This window comes from Microcebus murinus, chromosome 23 (assembly GCF_040939455.1).
Source record: "Microcebus murinus isolate Inina chromosome 23, M.murinus_Inina_mat1.0, whole genome shotgun sequence".
In the NCBI taxonomy this organism is placed as follows: domain Eukaryota; kingdom Metazoa; phylum Chordata; class Mammalia; order Primates; family Cheirogaleidae; genus Microcebus; species Microcebus murinus.
In genome coordinates this window covers 21,259,168-21,284,123 of record NC_134126.1, presented here as the reverse complement: position 1 = coordinate 21,284,123, position 24,956 = coordinate 21,259,168, and positions in this window count along the sequence as shown.

The window sequence follows — 24,956 nt, the reverse complement described above, 5'->3', positions numbered from 1 at the left end:
GTAAAGAAAAAATGTATAAGAGTTTAGTGAAAAAGTTGTGTTCTTCAAGTAGTATTTCTAATGTCTTTCAATATGCCGTGAGTATGGTATAACTTGTAGCATTTTTCACTCTTATTTGACCACCAAACCTTTATATGAATTTATTTATTTTGCTCCCATCCTGTAGAATTGATTAATAAGTGTTTCTCAGAATACTCTTGAGCAAATCTAGGATGGTGAGTTTCTAGTTTTGTGCCAAAGTGCTGTAAAAGTAACCCATTCCAATGAACAAGATGTTCTTTAGAATATAGAAGAGGGGGTTGCATAATAACAGATTTATGTATAAGTGTGATAGGAGATATTTCTAAAAAAAAGTACTTTGTGAGAAAGACAGTCACTGAAATTAACCGTGGGATAACTAACCAACTTGATGCTTAGATAATAAGGCAAATAAAGCCAACTTTTTTGAATTTGCCTCAATCTCCCTACAAACCTCAAGGCTCAAACCACCAACTCCCACTAAGTGTGGAAGTTTTAATTGGCACACTGGAGAGAAACTGAAAGCTTGTTTTCATTCTAAATGCAATGCCTAGTAAAGGAGAAATTTCAGAAATTTGAATATAGCAGGAGAAGAACCGTCAGGTGGAACAAAGTATAAATAAATCAGAATATATTATCCTTCATTGCACAGCCGAGATATTTTATTTTTGACTCTTAGGCATCAAAGAATGATAAAACTGCTATTTATTAGAGATCATGTTATGCTGCAACCTGAGGGCTGGTTACTGTTTTCAAAGTTTTGAGATTCTTTTATGAATCTGAAAAACAGCTCCAATTTTCACATTGTGCCATGCCTGTGAATAACTATTGGAAGCCTTAGATAACACATAAGTAGATATTGTTCCCTGTAAACATACTTTATTATTGCAGTTTACTTGTTAATGATTTCCAAGAGCTGATGTTGAAAAGTCCCCAAAACGTTTTGGTTGGAGTCTCCATGTGCTAATCTGAGATAGTGGGGAGCATGGTCCTGATAGTAATATCTCCTTCTCCCTTACATTTTTTCCTTCATTTTCTTTTTAAGCAAAAAATCCTTCACTTTGAAATGGGCTTTTGTCTCTTTAGGCAGAAACCATTAAATTTTCTCTTTTATGAAACAGGCCTTCGGGAAGCAAGAGCTGCAGATCTTCTGTGACTCTATCTCCTATACATTTTTCATTTATGTACGTACCTTAGAGAGGTAACAGTCTCTATCATAGGAGTTTCTGCAAGATATTTTTTCAGTTTTCGCATTTACTTACAAGTAGACAAAACAAAGGGACACTTGTTTTCTTAAGACCTAATTTTTCTACCATTAGGAACATAAACTGAGGGCTTACTATATGTCAGAATTTAAGATAAAAATCGAATCATCCTAACAATCCCTTTTTACACATGAGAAAACAGAAGAGCCAGGTTGTCACCCGGGCAGTGGCCTTCAGATCTCGGGTTCCTAATCCTCTTAGGTGGCCAAGCCGGAGAGAATTATTGGGAACAGATGCCAGATCCTTCACCCCATCCCTACAGCCCCTTCTCTTTAACCCTTTCCTTAACCCTAACCCCTGCCTGTAAAACAAAAGCACCCCATTTAGCAGTTGCAAATAAATACCGTGGTAGGGCAAGGTACAGAATGGAGGATGGGGCACAAAAGTGATTTCTGTCAGTAGTTATCACGTTTGGACCCCCCCAGCTCAGCCAGCCCCAAATAACTGCTTAATGGTGTAACACCGATTCGTGTCTGGCCCTGCCACCCGAGGGACTTTGCCAAAGCCCTAGGGCAAGGGGCTGTTAACGTGACATGTTAAAAGCAAAATCAGCAACAGGTTATTGGCCTGGGGTTGTTTCCGTACTTAGAATCTTCCCCCAACCCCAAACTTAGAGGCATTCCCTGTAACTGATCAAATTTCAATTGAGCTCCAGCCAATCACAAACAGCCAATTGGCTGATTGGTTAGAGAGCTAGGGACCTGCCCTTCAACCATGGCCATAGAAGGCAAACGCCCAGCCGTGGCCAATCCAGGAGTTACTTTGCCTCCAGGTCCAGCCTATAAAAAGTCTGCAGCTCATGCTGCTGGACTTGAGCTCTCTGAACCTCGTCCTGCCCAACCCATCACTAATTGCTCAAATGAACTCTGTTAAATTTACTATGTCTGGAGTTTTTCTTTTAACAGAAGGTAAAAATAAAGAAAATGAAACCATGTAAAATATGCTCCATTAAGTGTTTAAGAAATGGGTGAATGTGTTGAGTTGGTACTAGGATTCAAGGTAAGTGGATTTCCCCCAGCTTAGCCGGTGACAGTGGGAGTGGAAGAGGACTGTGGCCAGGGCCGTTATCATGGTGCCCTGGCGACCTCTTGAGAACGGAAGTAGCAAGCGAAAGGATGTTGTAAGTCATGGCCATTTGTGGGCCTCTGCGAGATGCCCCAAGAGACCCCTTGACCAAGAGTTGCTGGGACTGGGGCTGGGTCTCCAGTGAACCTGGAGGTGGGTCTTGTACTTATCATGACATTGGGACCTTTTTGTACCCTATAAGCCAATATGTATTGGGGAGACTTGGGTCCCACATTCTAATGTTTATAAATCTGTTTGTGAATAATTTAACACAAGAGGTTCTAAACCTGGTGTCCTCAAACTATGGCCCTCTGGCCACATGCGGGTGTTTTTGCCCGTTTTGTTTTTATACCTCAAAATAAGATATGTGCAGTGTGCATAGGAATTTGTTCATAGTTTTTTTTTAAAACTATAGTCCGGCCCTCCAACGGTCTGAGGGACAGTGAACTGGCCCCCTGTGTAAAAAGTTTGAGGACCCCTGTCTAAACTCTCACCATGCCAGTGCTGTGCTTCTTGAGCTGTTTAATCTAACAAGGGGTCTTGCTTTATTTAGAAACAACAACAACAAAAATCTAACAGGATGCTGTTGTTCATTTTCATACTCTTATTTCTATTTTTCAACATCTATCATGTTTTAATTTTCTTATGTCTTATACTCCATTCTGGGGGGCCTTATTTATTTATTTAGGGGCTTTCTTGTCCCCATTTTACAGGGGATAGTAAAATGGGGGACCTAGAAGGAAAAGAAACAGAGCAACAGTTAACATACAGTTAGTGACATCATCTGAAAACAATTGAAATGTAGCTGTCATTTCAGTCAAATAGCAGAGAATCAAACCACCTCATTCCGCTGCTGATGTGGTAATGATGTCTACAAACAATGAGGATTCCTAGTGTTGATTCATTATACCACCAAAAGGGCTCAGTCAGCTAGCAGGTGAGGTCTGGGTAGATGTGGAGCCTCAAACACGCACATTTTCTTTATCCAGTCATCCACTGATGGACAATGAGGCTGATTAAAAGAATACATTTTACAAGAGTTTTATTTCAGATAGTTTTTACCCAGTCCCCTGACTGCTTACTAGATATAAAGCATTCTTCTTCTGTGTCCCAGGCTCGAGTGTATGTAGTGATGATTTTTTTTTAATCATTGCTTTTATTCAGCCTAAGAGGATGTAAAGATATGCAGTTGTTAATATATAAAAAATTTCGCAGTTCTGTAAATATTTTTTATTATAGTTTTTTTTCTTAATTATAGTACATGCTTAGTGAAGAAAATTTGAAAAACCTGGGAAAGCAAAAATGAAGATAAAACTAAAGAAGAATCACCCATAATCTCCCTGATTTTTTTCATCACTAATATCTTAGGGGTACTTTGACCCTTAAAGTACTTTTTCTAGATCAGGAATGAACCCAGAACTTTTTACATTTTGGGAACCTTCTTTTTTTTGTTGTTTTTGTTTTTGAGACAGAGTCTCACTCTGTTGCCTGGGCTAGAGTGCCGTGGCATCAGCCTAGCTCACAGCAACCTCAGACTCCTGGGCTCAAGCGATCCTCCTGCCTCAGCCTCCCGAGTAGCTGGGACTACAGGCATGTGCCACCATGCCCAGCTAATTTTTCTATATAGTTTTATTTGGCCAATTAATTTCTTTGTATTTTTTAGTAGAGACGGGGTCTTAACCTTGCTCAGGCTGGTCTTGGAATTGCTGACCTTGATCGATCCGCCCACTTCAGCCTCCTAGAGTGCTAGGATTATAGGTGTGAGCCATTGTGCCTGGCCCCTTTGTGGACCTTCTTTAAGAAAATAATACAAAATTATAAATACAAGATTGAGGTTAAAAGTAAATATTTATGTAGAAAGAGAAAGAAAACAGAAATTCCAAATTTTATAAAATTGAAAAATACTACAAATATCATACAATCCAGAAAAATCTAATAAAATAGTTATATTTGAACTATTTTATTGCTTGACACTTCTTCCCCACCCTTCTCACACCCTTACATTTTGAATTGAATACTCACTGAGGACCTGCTTGAAAGACAATGATTAGTAATACCATTTTCTATAGAGACTAGAAAGAAAATTAAAAGAATAATTTATTTCTTCCTCTCACATGATCGATCAAAATTAATTTTTTTATTATTGATAGTTTATTTAAAATTTTTTTTTCCATTTTTTTAATTCATATATATTGGTGGGTGCTATTTTGCTGTATGAATATATTGCACTGTGATAAAGTCAGGGCCTTTAGTACATTCATCACTGATACTACTGAAAGATTAGAAGAGTCCTTAAAAAATTTTTTTTTTTTGTTTCACACTCATCTGTAACTTCTTCTGTTACACATGGGTGAAAGCAGTGGGTATTTCTGGCCAGGGGGGCAAGAACTGCTCCCACAAAGGCTGTCTAGTCTAGGGGTGACAGAGGTGGCAGGAAGCCATGGTCAAAGTGGCCCTTTGAACCAGGAACTAGGCAGTGACTCATTTAGATCTTTTTTCTTGGAGGACAAAGACAGGGTCTAAATACTGTATAAGATTTTCCAGAGGTGTGTTCTTCCTGGGCCCGGTGGATATAGGGGTACATTTGGCAGCCTGTAGCCTCTTGAACCCCTCTAGATGAACACCAAAGTAGAGAAGGTGGCCTCCAGTCTCGGACACCCTGAAGCTGAAGTTGTTCCTATCTGCTTGAAAGAGGACATGGCCCATCTTGGAAGGGCTGGTGCAAGGAAGGGGTACAGAGCTGAAGTGTGGTGGCTTTGTCGTCAATCCACCCCTGTTCTTGACATATATTTAAACAAAACAGTATTTGAGTGACCTTTTCATTTAGCAAATATATTGTGACTTTTTTGTGCTAAAAAGCACAAATCCTGCAATATGATATTTAACAGATGCTCAGTATCATTCATATAAAAAATGCACCATAATTTTCCTAACTCATCTTTTACTGCTGGACATTTTAGTGGTTTTCTGATTTTTTTTTTAATATAAATAAGGTTGCCTCTAACATTTTCATGCACATGTCTGATGCCTTCTTTCAGGTTAACTTTTTCTTAAGATAAATTTCTAGAAGTGTTAGGTGAAAGGTATGCAGAATGTTTTTTTCAAGGCTTTGAGATCTACCTTAAGGTTTGATACATTTCAGACATTTCAGAGCTATTCTACAGAAATATTGTAATAATGTATCCTTACAGTAACAGTGCAGGATTGTTGCATTTCTTGAGTGGAAAGCATTATATGATAAATTAAGAGTGTTACTCAGCACCCCTGGGAGAGCTACTAAGGAACTGCAGACTGTTTTGAGAGAGACATATACCTGGCTTGTCTGTCTGGCACATTTGTCAGAATAAGGCCATGTAGCAGCAGTCTGTGTAAACAGCTTTCTGAAAGCTTTTAACTGACATCAAAAGCCTGACCTGTCATTGAATTTTGCTACTTAGTCAGTGTATGTGATGTATGATCAGATCTAAAGGATCAGATTCAGGAAGGTTTGAGTGTCTTTTGGGAAATTGGTAGGATGTGGTGAAATATACAAGCCTGCTTCAAATGCAGTATTGGCAACACAGTATCAATGCCCTTTGATTTAGAGGGATGGACACAGCCAGTATTTTCCAGTTAGGCAAGAATGTATTATTATGGTTTTATGCCAATAAATTTGATGGCAGGATTATTTTCTATCCTATTGTATTTACTATGAAATATTAAGAAGCAAGGGCAGATAGCATAATAAAAAGTATAGAATACAATTAGTGAAGGTCAGGAAAGATGAAAAACAAAACGGCTGGTACATATTGCTAAGTTAAGCCAATCTAGTGTTTAATGACTAGAATTTCTACATGTTACAAGGAATGGATTTAGTTTATAAAAAATCTAATTGTTTTGACTATTTAAAATCTCCTATGAAGCCCACAATTTCAAATTCATTAAAATCTTACTGTCTAGGGCAGATGCTACACTTTGACATGTTAAGTCAAAAAAAAAAAAATGTACTCACAATTTTCATTTCAGAGTCCTTGAAAACAGTAATGATTCCTTTTAGTAACCAGCTCATTGGTTCGTGTCTTTTCTAGGAAATGCAAAGTGAAAAACTGTAAACACAATGTACCAGCCTAAGATAGATGCTATGAAACTGAACTGGAAGAAAAAAGAGGAATGTTTAAACAGCACAGAGTATTTGCTACATTTTGGGTTTTTATAGCAAACAGTATACACAGCACATTGTTACAATATAACCAGGCCAGCACATCTCTGTCCTATTTGCCTGGGTGAGTCTGTCTTCTCCATTGCTCACGTCTCCTTCCAAATGTAACCCATTGTGTTTGCTTTGTTGGTGTTCAAGTCAGGTGAAGAGCCCTAACTGTGATGGAATCTTTCTGAGTTTTTGCCCCTAGGTGTCAGTTAGTCGTAGGCTATCTGATAGTAAGCACCAGAATTGGCACTGGTGATTTAACTTCTTTTCTTCACACCGAATATGTATCATCTCATGGGTTAGAGATTGATGCGTAATGTGTTGAATTCATCCAACATTCTGATTCAGTGACATTTTGGGGGGACATACTAGGTGCTTTAGAATCTACAAAGGAAAATATTCAAACTACTTCTATTATAAAATGAGAAGAAAAGTCCACAAGTAACTATTAATATGATGCAGAATGCTATGACCAATGCAAGAGAAGAAACAATGAAGTACTCTACAAAATTTGAAGGAAGGAGAGATCACTTTTTTTTTTGGAAGATCTGAAAGACATTATGTAGGAGGTGGCATCTGAGATGTGCCTTAACAGACAGACAGAGTTCTGACAGGTGTAGATGTAACCTTATAGACGGAGAGAACAAGTTGAGCAAAGGCACAGTGACATAAAAACATGTTTGGAGAACAGAAAGTCATAAAGTTCTACAGAAATGCAGAAAAGTAGTGAGTATAATGCCAGAAGATTCATCTGTGATGAGACGATGCCACTTAACTCAGTAAGGAATGCAATGCTGGCAGAGATGAGGAATGGTAGGAGATGGCTAGTAAGATTTTGAGCCGTTAAATGACATGATCCGAGTCTAAACGTATAATAGCTGGAAGACTCTGACTTGAATGTCTTTCAGTACTTAGACTAGAGAGAGGCTGAATGGAGGGGAGAAAGACAAGAACTGGGGCTACAGCCATAATCCAGGAGACAGCCAGAGAACATGAGGGTAGGGGTAGCAATGTGTATTCATTCGAGATCCTAGTTGTGAGCAACAGAAGCATTTCTGGCTAATCTTGGCTTCAGCCAAGAAATACATTGGCAAGATTTATGGGATTTCTGGAGGAATAAGGACAGAAAACAAATTGCAGGGGAGGGAAGGGAGCTGGAACTATAGACAAGGTGAACCGACATGAGAGGTCTCATTAGAGTCCTATCGTTTGCTTTTGTTGGTGGACGTGAAGTTGACCTATTGATTTTGCTGTGGTGTATACTTTCTAAACTGTTCCTACATGTTTGTATCACTTCCTGAAATTTTAAGGGCCCAGGTAGGAGAATCCAACTGGCTGAGTTTAGTTCCCAGGTGACAGAGGTCTGGAAGAGACAGGCTCCTCCACTTTGGCTTCCAGATTGGGAGGTGGGGCACCCCACCTGCTCATACTGCACACCGTGAAGACAGGGGTTTGGTTGCTGGGAGTTCGAAAAGAAAAAGGGTCAATGTTCACTGGACTGTATGTCTCTGGCTACTTAAGAGATACATCCTTTCTTTACTCCTGTGCTGAAAAAGGGGGAAAAAAAGAGGAATATTGTTCAAACAGCTACCTAAAAAGGTACTCATTCCCTCTTTAGTAAGAAATAACCCAAAGCCTTGTCACATGTTGAATCTGGTTCAGTATTCTTGAGAAATGCCCATTTTTCTTCTAGGTGTTCCCTTATTCCATCCCAATATTCCTCCATCTCTGAACTAGTTTTTTAGCTGACCATCACCAATACAACTTATATATAATGATAGGAGAAGAGAAGAAGAAAAGAAAGGATAGTTTGAGCAGCTGCTTGAGAGGCTGTATTTAGAATTTATGACTCATCTGCTTCACAACTCTTTTGATGATTCCTTGCCTCCAGTGTTTTGGGGTCAGGGTGAATCCAATCTTATTTGTTTTTTTTCACTGTTATATTCTAAATGCCTATTACAGTGCCTGGCACAGAGTAGGTTAATTAATGAACTTTTCCATAGTCCATGCCCATACAAGGGGAATTCCACAAGTGATGACCTGGCTTCCATTCACTCTCTTTCCCAGGAAGTAGTTGCATGCCTATTCCTTTTGCTAGTCAAATTAATCACCAGTACGGTAACACCATTCCTTTCTTACCCACTGGCACGAGACGCCTGAGACTGCCAGAGTCCGATTCAGTAGAACCATGGCTACGTTCCACAGATGTGTCCCATTTCAGAGCATTTCCAGCGTCTTCACAGTAGCAGTCCAACTTTGCAAATGTGAAGTCCTTTTGGGCACTGTCACTAAGTCTCTGATTGGTGAATCCACCACTATATAGTATCTGCTGCATCTGGATGCTGGGGGAATTCCGTGAGCACCAGCTTCTTGCTTGTACTATAAAATGGGAATATTGTCCAGAAGGAACATAGTTGATTATGCTTGAAAAAGAGCCAGCAGGGCAGTAGGAGTAGGCGGGCTGGGAGGTTTGAGTGACCTGCTCAAGCAGCTTCTTGTGTCTTCAGGATTTGTTTTGGCCCAGCTCCCCGTGTATCTTTTATACCTGAAGATGGATGTACCAGGATTTGTGGCTGGGTGGGTCAGAGACCACCAGGTCATACTGTGTTTTCCTGAAAATAAGATCTACCCACAAAATAAGCCCTAGCAGGATTTCTAAGCATTTGCGCAATAGAAACCCTACCCTGAAAATAAGACCTAGTGATGGGCGTGGCTACGCAGCGCATCTGCACAACCCATGCATTTCGTTGTGGAGCGGTAAAGAAGACGAGCAGCCCTTCTCATCTGCCCCATCCTGACAGCTACTATCCCAAAGGTGACCAGAAAGGTGCGGGCAGCCCCACCAATAAGGTGGGCTCCCCCTGTCAGGTCCGGGCCATCCTGTGTGTGCTGCAAACTGAGGCTTTGAGGGGAAGGTCTCCTCAGTGAAGTGAGGAGAGGGACGCTCCGCTTTAGGTGTTGTGTGTCCCCAGGGGGAAGAAGGAAAGCTGTGGTTGTCATTTTACTCAGCACTGTGGGCCTCTCTCAACCCCCACAAACACCAGGGGCTAGGGGAAAAGCTTCAGCAAGCAGTCTCCTACTGAGCCCAGAGAGATCATTTCTGCTCCACTGTGCAGATTGGACCCAGTGCTCACTGGATCTCTGATAAATAAGCCAGCCCTGCTCATTTAATGAGAGCTCTATTGCTCGACACGAGAGACTGGGGCCAATGGTTCTAAAGGAAATAGAGTCGCAAGAAATTCAGGATGGAATTCCGGGTTTGGAGAGTTGTGATGATGTTCCAGAAGACGACGACTTAACTATATTTCAATAAATGTAGATTGTTGTACCGTACTTAAAAAAGATAACACATCCCCTGAAAATAAGCCCTAGGGTGTCTTCTTGAGGAAAAATAAATATGAGACCCTGTCTTATTTTAGGGGAAACATGGTATATACAGCACAGGTCCCATGGTCACTTGAGTCCTATCGTAAGTCAGTCATTATGAACCTGGGCTCAATAGCAAGCCATGAGCTTCTAAAGATGGCTTTCCTTTAGAGTCGATGGGGCCTCATCTGTGATTCCCCTAGAGGGGTTTGTTATAGTCTCTATGCAACATTCTCATCTAGTTGAGACCCTTTGACTTCCATTCATCTTTGGGTGGTAATATTGATGGCAGAATTCCAGACTCTACTGGTGGGCTCTCTGGTCTACCCACCAGAGAGCATTATCTTGCTGTTGGCCTCACTCAAGGTCAGCAGCTATCAGGTCACTTGGCAAATGTGCCAGAGCATCACCCCAGATCTGGCTTATTTTGCCTCCCACATTCAAAGGAACTCAGAGTGTATCGTGCCTCTTTTCTTATTGGTGGAGTGGAGAATTTGTTCTCCACTTTACAGGGAATATCCAATGCACTGAAACCACTGAACCCTGCCTTTTCTTCTTCATGGAGTTATCTGGCTTATTTATTCTCATAGGATCTATTCTCAGCTCTCTAGCATGCACATCTCTTTCTAAAGCACCTGCTACTTCCTGCTCTCCATGTCCTGCTAACATGAGATGATGTCATTGAAGTAGTGAGCCATCATGATGGTAAGGTAGTCAATTCTTGTGTATGCAATCGTGAGTTTGCATATACAGAGTTGAGTTGGTCTAACTATCAAACTCTGTGGCGAGAACATTAAGGTGACTGCTGCCTTGACAAGTGACAGAAATTAACTTCTGGAATTATCTACATATTGGGAGACAATAGAAATGCTTGCCATGTTAAGAGCTGAATTCCAGGTGCCAGACCTAAATTGCTTTGCTCCCACAAGGAGACAAACTTCTAAAACAGGTGCTTCTCGCACATGATTCAGCTTCTCCAAATCCGCTTTTTGTTTCTAAGATGTATCTATCTTCTGCACTGGCCAAACTGAAAGAGTTAGATGGAGATGTGTATGGTGACCACCCTTGATGATGACATTCATGTCTGCAATTTCCCCCAGAGAAATGTTTAGCTTTCAGATTTTTAAGTTTTGGGTTTGCCATCTGGTAGGGAGGAAGACAAACAGGCTTCTCCTTGGTGATTTCTTCCACCTTATTTCACATTGCCATGGGCTAGCGAGCCAGTGCAGAAGGCCCTCCAGTTCCTGCGAAGATCTGTTTCAGCTGTTGGCTCAGAAACAAGGAAGAGAGAACCTCAGAATGTGTTGGGAAATTTACTGGGATTACCATATCCAAAGTCCATTTGTTTGTCACATGAGACCTTTGTTTTCATGGTTTGGGACATATTCCATTAAAAAATCAAATAGGATCTCAGTGAGTTGCATATATATTCTGTCCTAAAGACCCACTTGGTCACTGTCATAAAGCTGGACCATTTGATTGCTTGCCTTGATCCCTATTATAAAAGCAATCCTACTTTGTTGCTGAGAGATTAAGGGCTTTGCCAGGATCCTTCAAATCCAGTTGAAATCAGAAAGCCAATTTCAATATAGTATCTTGCAATGGAAGACCCAACTTATGTAGACCAGTGACTAACGAGCTTTTCATAGATATTGGCCCTAACTTCAAAGGACTTAGCACAGGAAGTGTCTTCATGATCACTCTGGGGCACATGGTCCGGGAGGGAGAGGATGTGGTCACATGATAGACACACGTCCCCATTTCTGTCTTCCAAGGTCTTCAGAATCCCCTCACTACATTACACTGAGGAATGTCTGGCATTTCATCTTTGGTTAGTGTGGTTCAACACTGAGTCAAGATTTCTGTGGACCAGTGAGTATGTTATTAATATTAGACACACTCTCAGCTATTTGAGAAAGACACTAAATCCAGAATTTCTGCTAAGAGTGCCCTTGATGATAAATCTAAACCCAACTTAAAGCTATATTCTTTTCTTCCTTTTGGTTGAATACTTCAAAATACATTCTTGCACATGCTCTCTAGAGTTTTGTCAACATAAGGAGGCAAAATTCTACAATGTTTTTGGTGTATAATTATTTATTCTTGGGTTTGACTTTTTTGTTGGCCCCTTGGGGATGTTGGAATCTGGCTCTAGTTAAAGGACTGGTGACAATGAAGGGTGTGTGTGTTCATGTGTGTGCATATGTACCTGCTTGTACTCACATGTGTGTTGGGGGTGGAACATAAGGAGAATTAACCTCATCTTAGTAGACAATTCTCCGAGACAAGAAAGATATTTAAAAATGTATCAAGCACATGAATATCCAATTTGGGTTTGCAGATTAATATGTAAAGCACAGAGACATAAAATAATGACCATTCCAAAAAATTTGCCAAATTGTGGAGGGCTGATTTCTCAAGGGATTCATTACTGTAAAATCTCTTTTCCAGACTAAAGAAAATTTCCCTGGATCAAAGGGGTAGGATTCAACTGGATTAGAATTGGTCTTTTACCTCCTAAATAAAATTCAAGATCCAAATAATTCCACTGAGACCTTGCTTTGAATCTGATAGTCCTTGAATCTGACAATAATCAAAGATTTCTACTTTCTGTAATCTCCATTTTTTCCCTTTTTCTTTTTCTTGCATTAAAGTATCTTCCCTAAGAAGATCAGATGAATTTGTTTATCATAGATATAACATATTAGACTTAAATAAAAACTTGATTTTCTATATTCTCTAGGGTTTAAATTTGCATAACTGCAAATTTAAATCAATAAGGAATGTAATGCACTTGTTTAAAAGTAGAAACAGAAGCTCTTGTGTGTATTAATACAGCACTTATTACAGTGCTTATACTGCACAAAAAATCAATCTGAACTATAAAAGAGCATAATAAATCTGACATATCTCTCTAATAAAAATATAGCAAATGATTAAAAAATGTAGACATGAAAACACATCCTATCAAAATTTTACCAAATATAGTTTCTTTTGCCCAAATACCCTTTGTGCCCACTTATCTGGGGATCTGTGGATATTTGCAATAGAGCAAAGTTCTTTTGATTCTTGCTGAGATTCTCCTGAAGTCACTTCTCACATCCCTGACCTTGGGCTGATACTGCTTGGGAGAATATTATTTACTTAAGAAAGAACAACATTAGCTACCTGAATTTAAATTTTTCTACGTTAAATTTTCTATTTTAAATTTTTCTTGTTTGTATGAAGACATTATTAAAACAACTATGAAGCATTGTAAGAGGAAATAAAACTCTAATTTTGCCCCTAATTTTAACACCGTGACAGAGCAGCTATTTTTACCTTTTCTTGTGTTCCCTTCATTTCTAAATCAGTCAGGATAGGCTTAGGGCTTCTTGGGGAATCTTCAGTCTTGGGGAAGAAATTGGGGAGCTCTAATTTCTTAGCCAATAAGTTAAATAGGCTTTTTTTCATCTACTTGATTTTAATCAATTTCATGAATCAATAACCATACTCACAGTGCCTTTCTAGACATCTATACTATTATACTTTATGTTTTGATTGCTTTCTGCACCCGGTGATTCTCTCTCTTGATTAAATTGCAAATTTGCAAAAATTCATTCCTTTTTATGCTACATGTCCAAAGTGAGTCAGCAGTGGGCTCTGTCTAACCATATATATGGTTATATATATGTATATATTTTTATATGGTTATATATATTTAAATATACATTTCTACATATATGGTTAGCTATATATATATAAATGTGTGTGTACATTTGTGTTTGTATATATGCGTGTGTCTGTGTGTGGGTATATATATCTTTCTTTGTCTCTGTCTCACTCTGTCTCTGTCTCTCTGTCTCTTTCTCTCTCCTTTTTTGTCTCATGAAAGTCTTCATAAGACACCATACCCTTAGCTGACCATTACTCACAGGTGCTCTAATCCATTTAGAGGCTTTAACATTGAATGTGATCTTTTTAATCTTTGCTTCAAGGATGAGTTACATCAGCCTTGTTACTCAAAGCATTTCTAAATTTTTTATTTTACTGTTTGGGGCTGAGAAGCAGTTACTTCATTCCACCCTACAATTCTATTAATAATGCAAGTATGATGGACTCCGTTAGCTTGCTTTCTTGCTTTCAAACTGGGCCAATTCGTTTCTGAGCTCACCTCCTTTTTGTAAACTTGGCCAATGCAAACACAGCAACCAGTACGCAGTATTAACAGTTTGTTTCCCTACAGCTTGTTTTAGAGGCACAAGTTCAGTAGTGCTTGGTCTGCTTCCCATGTTGTCGTAGCTGACAATTTTTCTAGGTGTTTTGTCACTGTATTCTATGGATTGTCACCTTTCCAACCCCTGTTAACAGTTTTCTTGCTCCCTGCCAATTGACTGCTAGGCCCAATGCCACATAGCTTAAGTTTTTATTATGATAGCGCTCACTCCACTTTTAGGTACCAATTTTTGTATCTGTCTGAACAAGCTTGGTTGTGGTGTGGTGAAAAAACAACCCTAAAATCTCAATGGCTAGGAGAGGGACATTTTAGTTCTTGTGTGTGATGTCCTAAGAAAGTTGGCTCATCATAGTGACTCAGCAGCTCAGGCTGATGGGGGCTGCATCTGAGCACATGCCTGGATGGTTGTCCAGGCAGGAAAAAGATGCTCAGGGTCGTGCACGGAAATGACACACGTTAGTTCTGCTCACATGTCATTGGTCATGGTTAATCATGCAATCAGGTCTGATTTAAAAGTGGGAAGGAAAGTGCCATTCTAACGTTATGGGTTGTATTGTGTACTCCCCAGAGATGTTGAAGTCCTAACCCCCAGTACCTGCGAATGTGACCTTATTTGGAAATGGTGTTGACGGAGGTAATCCAGTTCAAAGGAGGTTGTTAGGGTGGGCTCTAATTCAGTCCGACTGGTGCCCTTTTGAAGAAGGGAATTAGGACACAGAGACAGGCATGAATTGAGGGGATGATGATGTGAAGACACAGGGAGAATGCCAGCCATAAGACAAGGATGCCTGAACCTACCAGAACGTAGGGAAGAGCCTGGAACAGATTCTCTCTCACAGCCCTGAGAAAGAACTAACTGCTGACACCTTGACTTTGAACTTCTAGCCTCCAGAATTGTGAGATGATACACTTCTTTTGTTTTAAGCCACCCTGTTTGTGGTACTTTGTTATGACAGTCCCAAGTAGCTAACATGTCTATTTTTTACCCAGAAGATGGAGAAAGTTGTACTATTTCTGAATAGCATTAATGGCAAGCACGATGTTTTTATTTGTGTGATACATATAGATACATAGTTTTGCTAGTTTTGATCCAAGTTCGCAGAAAAATTTGTTTTTATTCATTTTAACATGATTTAATGCGCACATCTTTATATTCTTATTCTGTTATCATATTTACATTATTAAACTGCTATACTGTGTGTTATCATATACTCTAAAATTTTTAATTTAAATTTTCATGTTGTTAACAAATATGTACTATGAATGGAAGCATCAAAATTTTAAAAAGCTATAAAATCCTCAGATAACATCAATTTCTAATGAAGTAATAAATATGAAGATCTAAGACTGGAAATATATAGTGTTGCAATAAATGTGCCTAATGCTAATTCTTAGAAAGTCAGAGATTATTGCCAGAATATGATGGAGGTTATCATTATATAGATAAGATTTGCCAGTCAGGTTTGTAGCTAAGCTTTCTCAGAACTGAAAAATATGTGTGCCATATTAAATATTTATCTCTAAATATTGTAAGGAGAATTTCAGTTTTATCCTTTAATTCAGAGTTTAAAAAAACAAGCCCTGGTTTTCCAAGGAATAGTCAATGGAAAAATACAAATTAAATTTTTTCTTATTCTTAATATTTGGTATTACTTAAGAGTGAAATTCTTTGCTCTTCAACCTCTACTCAGATACAACTTTGTAAGGGATGTTGTACTACACACGGAAACATTTTCTTTCTTCTTTTCTGCTCCAGCATTAAATTATGTATGACTCCCTGGTGTATATAAATATTTCCTTCTAGTTGGAACCTCACTTGCAGATGGTAGAATGTCATAAATATAATTCAAAAAACCTAAACCAGTAACAGGCTCAGGATACTCAAGGTATATTAATTTCACATATGTATGAAAAATGCATGAGATTCATTCTTGGAGGGATGATGCCATTTTTATTTCTTATCTATATTTAAAACTGAGCAAAGTGAGCACAATAACAGAATATAATGAAATATTTTCTTTAGGTTCCATTTCATGGTTTCAGGGTTGAATTAAAGAAATCCTTATTTAGTGCCTTTTAATGCATGTAGCATGCTGAGACCATTTAATTTAAGAACCAAGCCCAATACAATAAACTTCAGAAAATTTTCAGCACAGTGTGTGGGAAATGAGGTTCCCAAGTCTTGTCTGCATAATGCGTTTGCAATTCTTACTACACTTTTATAGAGCTCCAGATACGAGTTGATCATAGTTTTGGTTATCTGAAGATGTCTAAAGATCTGACACGTAAATCAGTTTTGTAATTTGTGGTTTTTTCATCAGCATCAACCATTTTCATCAACACTACCATCATAACACAGTTGTGATTCTCCAAGCCATTACTCCGGGCTTGGCACTGGGCCAATTGCTTTATAAGCATCAGTTTATGTAATTCTCCCAAAGCTGGATAAGGATATTTTTATAAATAAGAAACCCAAATTTCAGAAAGATTTCATTTAAGATGACCTAGCCAGTGAGTAGTGACATGTGGATTTGCATTGGTTTGCTGTCTCTCTCTTGACCAGAACTTTCCAGATAGTTTTCCAGAACTTTCTAATAGTTTTTTATGTAATAGTGCACACAGAAAGTGAAGATAATTGTCTGCTGACTGGGAAATCTGAAGGGGATTTGAGATCATCTATATTGGGCTTGGTGAAAATTATTACAAATTATTACATTTCCTCTATGTTATATAATTATTTTAAGAAAAATAAAAAGGTATGAAGGAAAACATTTCACTTTTACTTTTTATAAAATGTGCAAATGAAATCTTTTCACATTTTAAATAAGAGACATAAACTTAATTCTATGACTGTGATTTTTTTTTTTTTTATATCAGATTTTAGGCTTGAAAGAGCCAATGACAATTCTGGCCAGACTTTTTAATGGCAATTGCTTCAAATTCTTGATAGTTATCACCAACTAGAACTTTTCACAAACAAGCAAGTAAAAAAGTATGAATTCATTTTCATCACCATTTGCAACAGCTTGATTTTGTTTAATAAATCTAAGGATTCCTTTTATTATGTCAGCATAGTCAATGGTAAAATTTCATGTGAAAATGGATAGATACTGATTCCAGTCTTTTTTCACATGTGTCATTGCAGAGTAATGATGAAGTTCTGCTTTCATCTGGAGTTGCAGCTATAAGAGTCCCCACCTAGCTTTCCCATCCCCTCGCCCCATTCCCATTAATAGTGCAAACAAGGGGCATTGAGTAGAAGATCTTACTGACATTTTAAAGGGGTCACTGAGTACTGTCTTCAGAATACACTCCTTAGAGACAAAGGTACAAGGGGGGAGACTGGATATAATGTGAGTAGTTGCTTCTATGGTTTCTTGAGTGGAACCTCTTCCTGGGGAAGATGCTATGAAGTGACAACAAAGGATTTGGAATATTACATAAATTCAGCTGATAAAGGAGTGGCACAGCTCGAGATGATTGACTTCCGGTTTTGAAAGAAGTTTTGCTATGGGTAAGATGCTATCAAATAGCATCACACACTCCAGAAAAATCTTTCGTGCAAGGAAGAGTCAATCCATGTGGCAAACTTCATGATTATCTTATTTTAAGAAATTGCCACAGCTGTCCCAATCTTCAGCAGCCACCACCCTGATCAGCCAGCAGCCATCAACACTGAGGCAAGACCTGCCACCAACAAACAATTACAAATTGCTCAAGGATCAGATGATCATTAGCATTGTTTAGCAATAAAGTGTATTTAATTAAGGTATGCACATTTTTGAGACATAAAGCTATTGCATACTGAGACTACAGTATAGTGTAAACATAACTTTTATATGCATTGGGAAACCAAAACATTTTGCTTGCTTTATTGCAATATTTGCTTTATTGCATTTTGTCTGGAATTGAACCTGCAATATCTCTGAGGTATGCCTGTGCACTATAACTTCTGCCATAAGTCATTTAATGCCTCTATGCTTTAGAATGTTTGCAAAAAATTTTGAGAAATAAAAAATTCTTGACAGGTTGGGCATGGTGATTCATGCCTGTAATCCTAGCAATTTGGGAGGCCAAAGAGTGAGGATGGCTTGAGGCTAGGAATTTGAGACCAGCCTGGACAACATAGAGAGACCCTGTCTCTACAAAAAATAAAAAATGAATCAGGTGTGGTGACAGGCACCCGTAGTCTCAGCCACGTGGGAGGCCGAGGCAGGAGGATGACTTAAGCCCAGGACTCAGAGGTTGCAGTAAGATATGATCACACCACTGCACCATAACCTGGGTGACAGCTTGAGATTCTGTCTCTAAAAAACAATTTGGATAAATATAAGGGGATTATTTGCTCCCAGAAATTAGCATTTCTGCCCTCAATTCTTTCATAGAAAGCTTATTATTATATCTATTTGAAATACGCATTTCCTCCCTTTCCCCTCTCGATCGCCAATAATACATCATTGAAAGTCATCTCTCTTTTCTTAATGAATCATTTCATGGTTGATTCTCATCTGATACCACGTGCTCATTGAGGAAACAAATATTTTTTAAAAAAACCTGAGCATATATTTGAGCCCCAGTGTACGTGCAACTTTGTGCTATGTGTACCATGAGTACATAAAGATCAATGCCCAGCCTGCCCATTCCCTTAGGAATTCACAATCTAAAAGAAGACACTGTTATGTAGAAATAACTCTGACTTAGGTAGACAGGAATAAAGTTGGGGAATCTGTGGCCTAGCAGGGAGGGACAGACGTGCACGCGAGCGGCTCTCTCACAGGAGTCAAACTTCAAAGGGAAAGTAGTGACAGGTGTCCATGAAGAGCAGCGGCAACTGAGGTCACTAGAGTGCCTTGCTGTGTACACCGCACGTTCCACACATTAGCTCCCAGGATCCTCACAGTCAAATTGAGGGGTGGGAAGGCATCATTTTATGTTATGGGTGAGCAACTCAAACTCCAAGAAACTAACTCGCCTCCTGAGAGTTTATAGGAGTTAGTGGGAGAACTGGCACTGATTTCTACATTCAGTCACTTTTATGTGCCAGTAAGTGGCTGAACACAGATTTCGGAGACTGGAGGTTGAAAGGAATGGGGCTGAGAGAAAAGTTCTTGACATGGCTTTCATTTTTAAAGAATTCTTGCATGACCTCTTGGTTGATTAATTTTTGGGGTGGGGGTGTAGGGGTGAAACAAACTATATCGCCAATTTCGTGGATCGACCAACAGGTGGCACCAGGTCCCAATGCAAACCTTTTCTCCTGCCGGCTTTAGCACAGACTGCTGACCTTCCTTGAGCACCTACTAATTAAATTAGGTGGATGAAAGTAGGAATCACAACCCTGCTTCCTGAGATGTTCAGGGTCTGCTTACTTGCACTCTTCAAATCAATGAGTAAAGAATATGAGGCCGGCGTGAAAAAGTGGAAGGCGTGACAATCAGAGTTATTTAGAGCTTAACCCATTTGGCCAAGCAAGCTAATCCCTATAAACTCCAGCTCCTCTCCTCTAAGGGAAAATGCCTTCCTATCACAGCAGCTTTCCTGAAGATTAGTCATAATGTATGTGCAGTGGCTGGTACGTAATAGCTGTCTAGCAAATGGTGGCTATACATGTGTATATCTAAAAGCAAAGTAGAAAAACCATGAATATACCCTCATGTAACTTCCCATCCATTGTTTCTTAGGAAGACATTTCTGAGCAGCAGATCTGATTTCCACTCTTGGTGAGTCATTATTCCTGCAACTGGACCATTTAGAAGGAGATTCTTTGAGGAAGAGGGTTCAAAGTGGATGGCATTGAATGGCAGAAAGAGAGGAAAGATGGTGTTGGATTATGTTGTAAGGACTCTGATCATCTTTCTCAGAAACGACATTATTTTGTCAAAAGTCCCAGGAAGCAATGGGCAGATGGATACTTATTAGGTATATAGATAAATGCTCTTGATTATTGAAATATGAGATATAGATCCTCCACCTCAAAAATTGATAGTTGAAGAGGGAAGAAAAGACTGATACTCATGAAACAACTGAAAATGACAGTAAACTGTGGCTATGCCTATAGTTCCCTGCTAAATGATATACTTGTGCAGGATTAGAGGTAGTTTTTGATTTCTTGTTCATCTAATCTAATGATCATTTCTGTGATGTTTGGAATGGCTGGTTATTGGAGTAATTTCTGGGAAATCACAGGCAACTTCTCAACACATAACTCAACAGACACCGAGAAATGAAATCCACAGAGGCCAAAAGCCAAGAGGGTCCTTTGTACAACAATGATGTTCTCACTCCGCGGACTGGGCTTCCCTCAGTAAGTAGAGTCAACCACCCCTGTGCTAGTTCAGCTCTTTCAGGTTGCAAGGCTAGAGAGATATCAGGTTACCTGAGGAGAAAAAGGCTTGATTTAAGGATACAAAGAAAAGAAATAAACAACAGAGAACTTTCTCATGAGGCTTCATGGAACCTGGAAGTATGTTCCAGTACAACGGGGTCCCTACAATCCTGTTCTCTCCTGTCCCCTCAGCTGTGGGAGGTTTCTGCTTCTTTCTCCTGCCCCACAATCGTTGACACTCTGCTTTGTCTCTTCTTCCCATCATCAAATAGTGGTCTATGTTCCCCTCTTTTTTTTTTTCTTCTTTTAATATCAGGGTTTCTGCTAACTTGTGGGTTGTCCCCATGCTTTCTGTTAGCTTTCCAATGGCTTCTGCTATTTTTTAAAATCACTTTTCTCTGTGTGTCTCTTTCCTTCTGCCCAACAACCATTTGTCTGATGGCTCTTTTGGTGTCAAATAGAAGATTTGATTGTGTTGTCCATTGTGATGGAGTATAGCGTGCTCCTGGGTCACCTAATAAGCTTCCGCTGAGCTATTTTGGTTGCCTTAGCCAGGTGTCCTTCCCTACCTAGTTCATTTCATTCTGTCTGAGGCATTAGAGCTACACAGGGCATCTCATGGAGTCTGGTGTATTAGGAAACCTTTAGAAGTGAGTTACGGCCATAGCAGCCCTTTTGAGGATTCTCAGGAGGGGCATTCTAACTGCAGCCATATTTCACGGTGTCCCCAATGGGCTGCGCAGATAAGTACTACACAAGAAATAAGAAATAAATGTTTTTGCCTGAGGTTCTCTGTGCAAGCTACGGGACCCGTGTTCCTGCGTATAGTTTTCGATTTCTGCTGTAATAAATGACTACAAATTCGGTGGCTCAAGGCAACACAGATTTGTTATTTTATATTTCTACAGGTCAGAAGTCTCACTTGGGCATCACTGGATTGAAATCTATTCGGTGGGGCTGCATTCTCTTCTGGACGTTCTAGGGAGATTCTGTTTGGGGATCATTTAGGTCATTGGCACAGTTCAGTTCCTTGCCAAGGGAGGACTGAGACCTGTTTCCCTGCTGGCTGTCAACTGAGGGTCATTCCCAGTGTCCACGGCTGCCTGCGTTCCTCAGCTCAGGGCCTCTTTCTCCATCTTCAAAGCCAGTGACAGTGGCTCAAGTCGTTCTCATGCCCCCAATCTCTTCTGCTGCTGCTTCTCTCTGCCCATCTCCATGACTGACACTTCCGCCACCTGCTTCACTTTTAAGGGCCTACATGATTAGAACAGGCCCACCGGGATAATCTAGGACAATCCCCCAGTCTTAAAGTCAATAATCTTGATCACGTCTGCGAAGTCCCTTTTCTCACGGAACATAACATAGTCACGGGTTCTGGACATTGGGGTGTGGACATCTTGGGTGTGTCAATGGCAGCACTATTTTGTTGACCACACCATTTTTTTGACTTGTGCTTGTCTTGACTGTGACAAATATAAATTCTTCAGAATTTATCTCAGTTTTTAGGAGAAGCCTTCCTCCAATATTCTTGGCAATCCTGATCTTTTCTTCCTTTGACTTCCTAGAGCACTTAGATCACGGTTCCACCACATTTTGTTGGATGATCTTGATGTCCCTTTGATGGTTTTTACTAATCTGTGCATGCATTTTGTGGTTCTGTCACTTTCTCCATGAGATTGTGAGTTTCTGAGGATATTCATGCATCCTTTGTATTCCTCGCAGCATTCACCAACTGCTGGGTAGACACAAGCTGCTCAGTCATCTTTAAAATATTATATAAGGAGCAGACTTTGGGGGAAGGAAGCCTCAGGGAGGTTCTTCCTGGGGATGACAGTCACTTCATTGATCCACTTATCTCTAAAAAAGAGCTGCCAAAGGATTCTTTTAATATACTTTCTATTTCTTCCTTCTTACTCTGGCAGCCAAAATTGATTAGAATTTAAATCCCTCCAGCAAGCTCTTTTACACATAGGAGAATCCCTGCCTTTGGATTTTATTGTTCTTTCCATGAAAGAGATCTCTAGTTGACAGTTCAGGCATGGGTAGAATTCAGAAACTCTCCTGGACAAAGATCATGTAGCATATCATAATTACACCACTCAAGTCTCCTATAAGGATAAGTGAATAAACTGTAGAAAGTTCAGAGTCAGGCTCAATGCCTAGATTCTTTTTTTTTTTTTTCCAATGCCTAGATTCTATTATTCCTCTTTGCTTCCAAAGTCCAAAGGGTATGTTTACAAAGACAAGACCAGATAAAGATAAAGACATATATGTTATCAAAGGACCAAACAATAGTCCATTAGTCTGTTTTTAAAACCAGTGCTTTTTAAAGGGACCTAACTGAGATACACCCTTTGAGAAAGGATCCCAGGGGCTGGGCTATCCTGGCTGACCCACTCACTTGTGGGACAGAAGGTTGGGGGAGGGCAGGCATGCTGAAGCTGTTCTCTGTTTGCTTACAGCATGGGTGGAAGAAGCCAGGTTTCTCTACAAACATGGGAGGCAGGCAGCTTGCAGGGAGTGAGCTGCAGAGGGGTCTGTATTGATTTTGAACAGCTCAATGGTCACATGACCCAGTCCCCTTAGTCACTCTGTGACTATCTACAGCTTGCAGATAGATACAAGTGGGCCATTGGGTTAGACGTGGGGTTTTGTTGAGAGAATAACTGGGGTTACACTGTATATCCCATGTATAGTTGTTTTTTGCGTTTGTATTTCCTTTGGCTTTGTTTTTTTTTTTTTTTTTTTTTTTGGAACCTCTTTATCCACAGAATTCATCTCTTTTGTTTGTTTGTTTGCTTTGCTTTTAGAGATGGGATCTCATTATTGCCCAGGCTGGTCTTGAACTCCTGGCCTCAAGCGATCCTCCTGCCTCAGCCTCCCAAAGTGCTGGGATTACAGGTATGAGCCACCGCACCAGGCCTGAGAATTCATCTCTTTTTAAACCTGTTTCCCATGTAGCGGGGCATTGTAAAGGGTAATTCCCCCTCCCCAATGTCTTTTAAAAATTTTTTAATTTTAGATGAACAGAAAAGTTGCAAAAATAGTATATAGTTCACATGAACCTTTCACCTAGTTTCTCCTGATGTTAACAACTTATAAAACCGTAATACAGTGGTCAAAACCAATGGTCATATCCCAGAAGTATTGGTACAATTCTATTTACTCAGCTACAGATCTTGCTCACATTTTACTAGTTTAGTATTTTTTTTTTCTTTTCCCCTAATGTCCCTTTTCTGTTCCAGGATCCTCATGAGGACCTCACTTGCAGTTACCTTATCTCTATAGTCTTCCCCAACAGTGACAGTTCCGTATTATTATTTCTATGTCTTTCCTGACCTTGACACTTTTATGAGTACCAGTCACGATTGGGGTTTTTCTGGTGTTTTCTCATGATCAGATTGGGATTGTAGAGTTTTGACAAGAAAGTGGCAAGAACACCATCGGAGATGCTGTGTTCTCAGAGATTGAGATCAGGGAACAGGTGTGTCTTATTATTGGTGATGTTAATTTTGATCACTTATTTAGGTGTTATCTGCTGAATTTCTATTGTAAAGTTATTTTTACACTTGAAATTAATAAATATGGGGGGAGCCACTTTGAGAGGACATTGAGGTCCCGTGTTTTCCTGAACTTTTGCCCACTAATTTTAGCACCAATCAAGGGATCTTGTCTGTAGCAGGTATCACTGTGGTGCTTGCCCAGTGGGGCTTTTTATTTCCCTCTTTTCTTTTACATTTATCAAATGGACTGCTGGAAAGAAGAAACGTTCCATATCTCCTTTTTTAAAAATTATTTTTCCTTTTTGAAATATGGAACTATATCTCTAATTTATTTATTTATTTAAGTATTTATTTATATCAACAGGGGGCCAGGCACGGTGGCTCACACCTGTAATCCTAGCACTCTGGGAGACCGACGAGGGCGGATTGCTTGAGGTCAGGAGTTCAAAGCCAGCCTGAGCAAGAGTGAGGCCCCATCTCTACTATAAATAGAAAGAAATTAATTGGCAACTAATATATATATAGAAAAAAATAGCCGGGCATGGTGGTGCATGCCTGTAGTCCCAGCTACTCAGGAGGCTGAAGCAGAGGGATTGCTTGAGCCCAGGAGTTTAAGGTTGCTGTGAGCTAGGCTGATGCCACGGCACTCTAGCCTGGGCAACAGAGTGAGACTCTGTCTCAAAAAAAAAGGAAAAAAATGGTATATATCAACAGGGACTCATGGATATTAGTTTTATGGCTTATAAACCAATATTATAAAAATAATTATGATTTTTTTTGGCTGAAACTGTTCCAGCATTGGTCATTGGGATTTAATTTACAATTTAATTGAACATGCAACACCAAATTCTTAAATTAGAAGGAACTGATATAATTTACCTGCTTCACACCCTTGGCTCCAAAATGAAATATTTTTAGCTCAGGATTCTTTTTTGGGTTTAGTAGTGGATGGGCAGGAAAGAACCCGTCTAGGATCGACTTGACTCAGTTTCTCGTTAAATGCAGGGCCATA